This window comes from Octopus bimaculoides, chromosome 2 (assembly GCF_001194135.2).
Source record: "Octopus bimaculoides isolate UCB-OBI-ISO-001 chromosome 2, ASM119413v2, whole genome shotgun sequence".
Taxonomy (NCBI): Eukaryota; Metazoa; Mollusca; class Cephalopoda; order Octopoda; family Octopodidae; genus Octopus; species Octopus bimaculoides.
Window position 1 is genome coordinate 77,395,827 of NC_068982.1, and position 7,767 is coordinate 77,403,593.

Genomic DNA, 7,767 nt, shown 5'->3' on the forward strand with positions numbered 1-7,767 from the left:
AAAAAAAAAAAAAAAAAACGAGGAAAAATATTATTTCCCACCAAAATTGAGTTGGGTGTTTATATAAATTTGTCAAAAATTTTCACCATCAATAAGCGAAACTACATTTAAATTACATTTTTAAAAAATATTCTGGCAAAAAATGAAAAGAAATTTAACAAGATCCCATAGAAACTTGTATCTGTTGCATGAAAAGCAAATTAATAATTAGAATTTTTCGGAAGCTGGTTATATACTTGCCTTATACTTTTTTCTATAACTTCTGTTGTAGAAAACAGTCCTGTCTGCCTGTTTCATAGCTGTATGGTTCTGGGTTTAGCACCACTGTATGACAGCAAATGTCTCCTACTATAGTTTCGCGCGCACGCGCGCGCGAATGTGTTTGTGCTTGTCCAAAAACCTAAATGTGAGTCATTGCAAAGAGATATTCTCTTTGAATCAAGGGACAAGAAATTTTATCTCACCTCCCCTTCTTTCTCTCTATTTATCTCTCTTTCTCACTGCACACACACACACACACACACACACGCGTATGTATATGTATACAGTTCACCACACTAAAAAAATACATATACGTACAATCATACACATACAAGCAAAAACATACATACGCATACATTGACACAAATACAAAGACTTCAACAAAATCACTATGAAAAATAATTGAACTTTTCACTTTTGTTTTGACAGAAATTTCTGTGGACAAAATATTGAGCACATATTTAGCCTTTTGCATTTATCATTTTTGTTTTATTTTTTGCTTTCTTTAACACACACACACACACACACACACACACACACACACACACACACACACACACACACACACACACAAAATACACTTTAACTGAAATAAAAGTTTCCCCAAAATTAAACATACAAAGTATATTTATAGTGGCTCACACATACAAACATACGGACACATATATACATACAACTCATCATACACTTAAACAACCACATACATACTCCCACACATACACAAATATTTTACCCAAACATGCCCATAAACACTCCCAAACATTCACATACACACATGCATATTGACACTTACACTAAAAATACAAGCAAGGTAATTTTGACCCAAGCAATTTTGGATGCCATGCGTCGCTAAAATGTAGAAAGTATCTTTTTTTTAAGGATCATTTTTATGAAGATTTTTTTAAACTTCAAGGAGACCAACCTTGATTAAATGTTGCAGTATAGGATGTGGCTTCCTTGAGCGCTGGGCCCAATTGGGAGCAATCGGTCCAATTGGCTTAAGGCCGGCCCTGCTCGCACAGTCACTTGGGTGAATTGCCAGAGAACCTGGATGATGTTAACGAAGCACTCTTTTGGAATATTTGTGGTTTTCGTCACTGTTTACAGTTTTGCTCCAATTGTTTTCAAATTTGGTGTATGGATTAAGTTTTGTATATTAGTTATGAAAATGAAATTCATTTTCCCTATAAATCCATAATCAAAAAGTTATTAGCCTTTCAAATTTGCAAAATTTGGGTATTTTAATCAATCGGAAGCGAGTCTTTTACACATCACCGTGGCAAAAGACTCTGTTTTCATTGTAACATACTATGCAAACGCACAAGAAGGAGTGTGTGTGTGCGCGCGCGCGCAATGGAAGTAGGATGGTGAGCATTCAACTCCTGTTGGTTTGTTTGTAGTTTTTAAATATTTAATTTGCTCGCGAAAATTTTAATGTTAAGTTCATTCGTGTATATTATGGAATAAATGAATAACAAATTCGGATTCAACGTCAAAAATTACATCTATATGATACATAAAAAATTGTTTTAAAGATAATTGTAAACAGTGACGAAAACCACAAAGATCCCTCTTTTGTTAATCTGGCTTTAGTCACAACACCAACGTATGCAACATTCTCATCGATTCCAAGATACTCGTAGTTTTCATCATTACACTTAGGGGAGATAGACAAGCCAGTGATGTACATGTTCTCTGATCGAGAATCTCTCCTCAGTTGATTATCATGTATGAGCATTTATCTTGTCCAAACTCCATTCGTATGTCTTGTAACAATGCCGTTGTAAACGACCGTGCGAAATGAAGGCGACGAGAATGGCTCCTTTGCACATCACCCGGTCGATACAATACATATGAAAAGAATAAATGCGTATAAGTGCCAGAAGGAAAAGAGAGACACAACCGGGTAGAATGTTTAAGAGAAGATTTTATTGATAGGTTAACATGTGTGTCTGTTTGTGCGTCAAACATGGATGTATGCGTGTGCGATAAGTACAGAGCATTGAAAGAGTCTATAATATGACGTTAGAAGAATGTTCAGACAAAAGGATGATAAATACCAGTTCGTAGTCAATGTACACGATAGTTGAAATGCTGTATCAAGAAGTTGTGGCTGTAATGCAGAGCCGGTTGAGGTACCTGTCGTACGTGAAGTTGATGCTACGATGCTGCTGCCGGTCACTTGTTACAGGAGGTCTCGCAGGTTGTATTTGCTGTTAACCATGGTGAAGTAATTCACAAACAGTGTTGGAACCTGTGCGAGTGTTGCTGGTTGCTGTGTACGTAGAGAGATGATGTTGATGTTAGGACGAATGCTGGCGACAGAGATGGAGATTACTGAATGCTGCTTGGACGAAGTTGATGAGTCTCCATGTGGTTGCTGTTGTATCGTCGCTGGAACTGGCTGTCTTGTGTAGTCAGTGGCTAGACCTCAAAAGGTCTGGAACCGAAAGACATCGAGACAGTGTGCAGCAAGAGTTTTATATGGTGCAGTCGGCTCACCGGAGGTTTAGAAGAGACTGTCTCACGTGACCTTATTTGAAGGCTGCAAATTAGTTGGGTTGCATATTGGCGCGCAATAGAGCAAGAGACAAATTGTGCCAATACCAACCAATCAGAGTAGTGGACACAACAGGGTCCAAAAGGGCGGCCGAAGGATAGCTGTTATCTACTACGTCCGTATTTATGTATATATAACAGAGAGAGAGTGAGAGTGAGAGAGAGAGAGAGAGAGAGAGAGAGAGAGAGAGAGAGAGAGGGGGGGGGTATTTCCTCTCAAGCGTACGCTACACTGTGATTAGTTCTAATTGTCTTTTGATGTCGGTCATATTACTAGATTATAACTTTAGGTCATCAACAAAAAAATGTGGGGGTAACATTAATTTTATTCTTTTCTGCCTATCTCAGCATGTAACCTTGGCATTTTGTTAACAGGGCTGATACGGGGTTCACTGCCAATACAAACAATATCATAGATAAACTATCACCCAAGAATATGCCTGCTGATAGCTTAATTCTGTTGCTTTTGTTGTTGTCAGTGATAACTGGGTGGACCATGTTATGGCCAGTCTTTCAATGGTATTCACTATAGCAGCTGGTACTTTGTCAAGGTGTAGTAATTCTATCATCCATAAGTGAGGAACAGAGTCGAAAGCCTTCTTATAATCTAGCCATATTGTTAAGAGATTACTGTGATGTTGCTTGACTTCCTTAAGGACAGCTTTGTTGAGGAGGAGTCGTATGTATGTATGTATATATGTATGTATGTATGTTATCAATCAGTTTCATTTCTGTATTTCTTGTCAATAGAGAAAGAGCCGGACTCTAACATAGGATTCAAGGCTCCTTCATTGGAACTTTTATCAACATCATCTAGGTATTTGTGCATATGTGTGTGTGTGCAGTATTTGGTGTTAGTGTATGCGCAGATTTGTATGTTTGTTTTATGGATGCGTTTTTATGTATATATTTTCATGTCTAGATGCATGCATATGTATTTATGTGCTAAATTTTTGGAAAGTTTTACATATCTTTACAGTTCCATTGATGGCTTGAATCTGTAGTCTTCTAATCAGCCTTTTTCTTTCAGGTTTTGAGAACCCTAATTTTTCCAGGTTTTTATTGAGGCAGTTCGTTACATATCCCAATGCCCCAACAATCACGGGTATGAATCTAAACTTGTAGTCTGGGTGGAGTATCTGCAAATTTCTCAGTAGCTCGGTGTAGTTGTTATTTTTTTCTCTAATCTTTAGTGTGATGTTGACATCCGCAGGACAGCTGATTTCTACTACTGTACACAGTTTCTCTTCTCTGTCCCAGATTACTATATCCGGTCTATTATATCTGCATTTTATTGAGGTTGTTATTGGGACATTCCACCAATACTCTTTCATATTGTGAGTGATAATGGCATCTACCTCTATGTATGTATGTATGTATGTATGTATGTATGTATGTATGTATGTATGTATGTATGTATCTGTGTGTATGTTGTATAAATGCGTTTTGCCTACGGCTTATTCAATCTGTATAATTGAAGAAGCTATTAGTTCCTTCACACACATTCATATATATATACTCATACATACATACATACATACATATATATGTCTATGTGTGAGTGTGGGTATGTGGTATTATAGTCACAGGCTGAATATCCATTCAGGTGTGCCAAACCGTTTCCGTTCAATCAGCTGCATCCAACCGTCTCATTTCAAAACGAGGAACTATAATGGGGAACTACACCACCCGACAAACAGGGAATTATGATATGTGTCAGTTGAATTATTTACTTAGAATCAAGAGTCATAATCTCAATTTGCCAAGATCTTATCTTCTCTAATTTTGAAGTTCCAGCTCCTAAATCAACAAATGTTGAATGCTGTAACGTATTATCATAAAGCAGAAAATCCGTTCCCATCGTCAGAGTTGCGAACGCGCTGTAACATCTTCTTTGTTTGTTAAATATTGACCAAATTCCAAGCCTATACTGTCGAAATATAAGGTCTTTTTTTCCATCTTTTTTCTTTTCGTTTTTTTTTTTTTTCAAATTGCCTTGGGTCAGTTCTCTTTGCTTTGCATATTCCCCTTGCCCTGTATTGATTTCTATATGTAGGGAACAGCCGATTCAGTCCCCTATTTATGACTGCCGTCTATTTTTATTCACCCTGAAAGAATGAAGGGCAAAATCGACCTCTAAATATTTATTTCTTATTCAGGCATAAGGCCAGCAATTCTGAGGAAATGTTTTGCCAACCACACTCACTCCAGTACTTGACTGGTACTTCATTTTATCGACCTCAAAAATATGAACAGCAAAGCTGACCTCAAAGGAATTATCATAAAGCCGAAATACCACAAAGCATTTTGTTTTTGTCGATTCTCTAATGATTCTGCTAGCTCGCTATCGTTGCAAAATAAATCCGACCCTGAACCTATTTTTAACCAATACAACCAAGGGAAATAACTTTTAAAGAGATAAGCAGGGGAGAGCACTTATTTCGTTTACCAGGATAAAAATATAATTTTTCAGGGAACGTCATTTTTTATTTTATCAATTTCAGTGTCTTAAGTCGTATTTATTTATCGACTTCCGAGAGATGTCTTGAGAATTTGACGGTAGTAGCTACTTCTAGCGAAATAAATATTGCTTTTTTCTTGGTACAATAGTAGTAGGTTTTAGTAGAGATATCAATAGATGCCGTTTCGACGCTGATTCATTTGGCATTAGACGTTTTAATGTTTCTCTCGTGTTTCTCTCCTCACCCACCTTTCTCTCTGCTTATGTGCCTGCGTGTACATCTCTTTATGTGAATGGGAGGGAAAGCGTTAATGCCAATTGTATTCAATTGATAATCTTTCTCTCTCTCTCCTTTTCTTTCTATATGTGTATATTTCTGTGCTTGTGTGTGTGTGTGTGTGTGTTTGTGCGTGTGTGTGTGTGTGTGTGTGTGTGTGTGTGTGTGTGTGTGTGTGCGTGTGCGCGCGTGTGCGTGCTGTATGTATGTATATATATGTGCGCGCGTGAGACTTTTTATGTGCATTTACCTCTGTCATCAAAAACTACTGTCGCTAAAACAAGCTGAATGTTCATCCAAATGTGCCAAACCGTTTCCGTCCACACAGCTGTTCCCAAGTGTCTCATTCCAAAATGAGGAACTGTAATGCGTAGGTACTACACTACCCCACAAACAGGGAATGATAGTATCGATGATATATGTTAGTTGCATTATTCACTTAGAATTAGGAATCATAATCTCAATTTGCTAAGATCTTATCTTTTCTAATTTTACAGTACGTGCTCCTAAATCAATAAGTGTTAAATGGTGTAACGTATTATCATAAGGTAGATCTCTGGTTGCGTTATATATCTATTCTGATTGTTACATAGAATAAAATAAACTTAGATATGTTTCGACCAACAGTTGGCCCCGGATACGTTTAACTTAGTAGCACCACCTGATAGAATCTATTAGGTCATTTTAAAGTCAAGTTTTGTGGTAGCATGACCCATTCAAATAGGGAGTTGTTGTTGACTGGGATGTATCCAGGTAAAGGTGTTTGTTTGGTATCCTTTAAAGAAATTTGTTTGTTTGGTATCCCTTGAAGAAATTTGTCCAGATTTCGTTTGAAAGTGGTGGAATCTTTTTCTTTGATTTGTTTTACGGTAATGTTAAACAGAGCTGGGACTGTTGAGGAAAAGTAATTGTGTTGCAATGTATTTATGTGTTGTGAGTGTGAATTGTGTATGTGTGTGTGTGTGTGGGGGGGCATATAGTACGGGGTCCTAGCCTTTGATTGATTCTGAATTTTGTGTTAAGGTTGTTTGGGCAATGCTAAGGGCATATACTTCATATTGTGCAAATGATATAGAATATATATTATATTAACACCATAATATGACAGATTAAGAAGGTATTCAACCTCAGAAATTCACTAATAAAAGTGTAGTAACGCCGTGCGCATGCGTAGTCTCACGCATGCGTGGAATTCAACATCCAAGCGTTCCCGTTTTATTCTTTCTCTTTCTCGACTGGTCGGCGATTGAGCATGGACGTGTCAAGCCTTCTCTCCATCTTTCGAACTCACGTCAGACAGCTCACATCAACATTCCAATGTCTCAGCAACCATGCTCACACACAGAAGCGGACAATCTAAGGCTGACTCAACACAGAAGGCGACTCAACAACCAAGAGTAAAGCTGTCTATTTTCTACCTTAAATAAATATTATTTGTGTTGATAGTTTGGAGTTCTGCGTTCTGTTCATTCTAATTTAATATAGGAAAGCAGGTGTACATCTAATGATGTATAACGCATTCCTATAAAAGCAAACTATTCCACGGTGAGGTTAGAACTCAAAACAGAATACCACAACAAATATCGCAAGACATTTTACTCGACGCTCTAACGATTCTGCCAAATATTTATTTCTAATTTAGGTACAAAACCAATAATTTTTGAGAGGAGAAGTCGATTATTACGACCCCAGAACTTGACTGATACTTGATTTTATCGGTACCGAAACGACATAGTGCATAGTTGATTGCAGCGGGATTTGAACTCAGAGCATAAAGTGTCAGAACAAATACCGCAAATGATTTTGTCCCATGCTCTGGTTATTCTGCCAAATGATGATTTTATATGTCGGCACAAGGCCAGCAATTTTTGTGGGAGTGTAATAGTCATTTACATTGGCCCTAGTTCCTGATTGGTACTTTATTATATTGACCTCAAACGGATGCAAAAGCAAAGTTGAGCCAGAAAAAATGCCGCTAAGCATTTTGTCTGACGCACTAACGATTCTGCCGAATCACCGCCTTGACTCTGCCAAATAATCCTTTCTACTAAAGACACAAGGCCTGAAATTTTGGGGGAAGGGACTAGTCGATTAAATCGACCCCAGTGTTCCACTGGTACTTAATTTATCCACCCCGAAAGGATGAAAGGCAAAGTCGACCTCGGCGGAATTTGAACTCAGAATGTAACGGCAGACAAAATACCGCTAC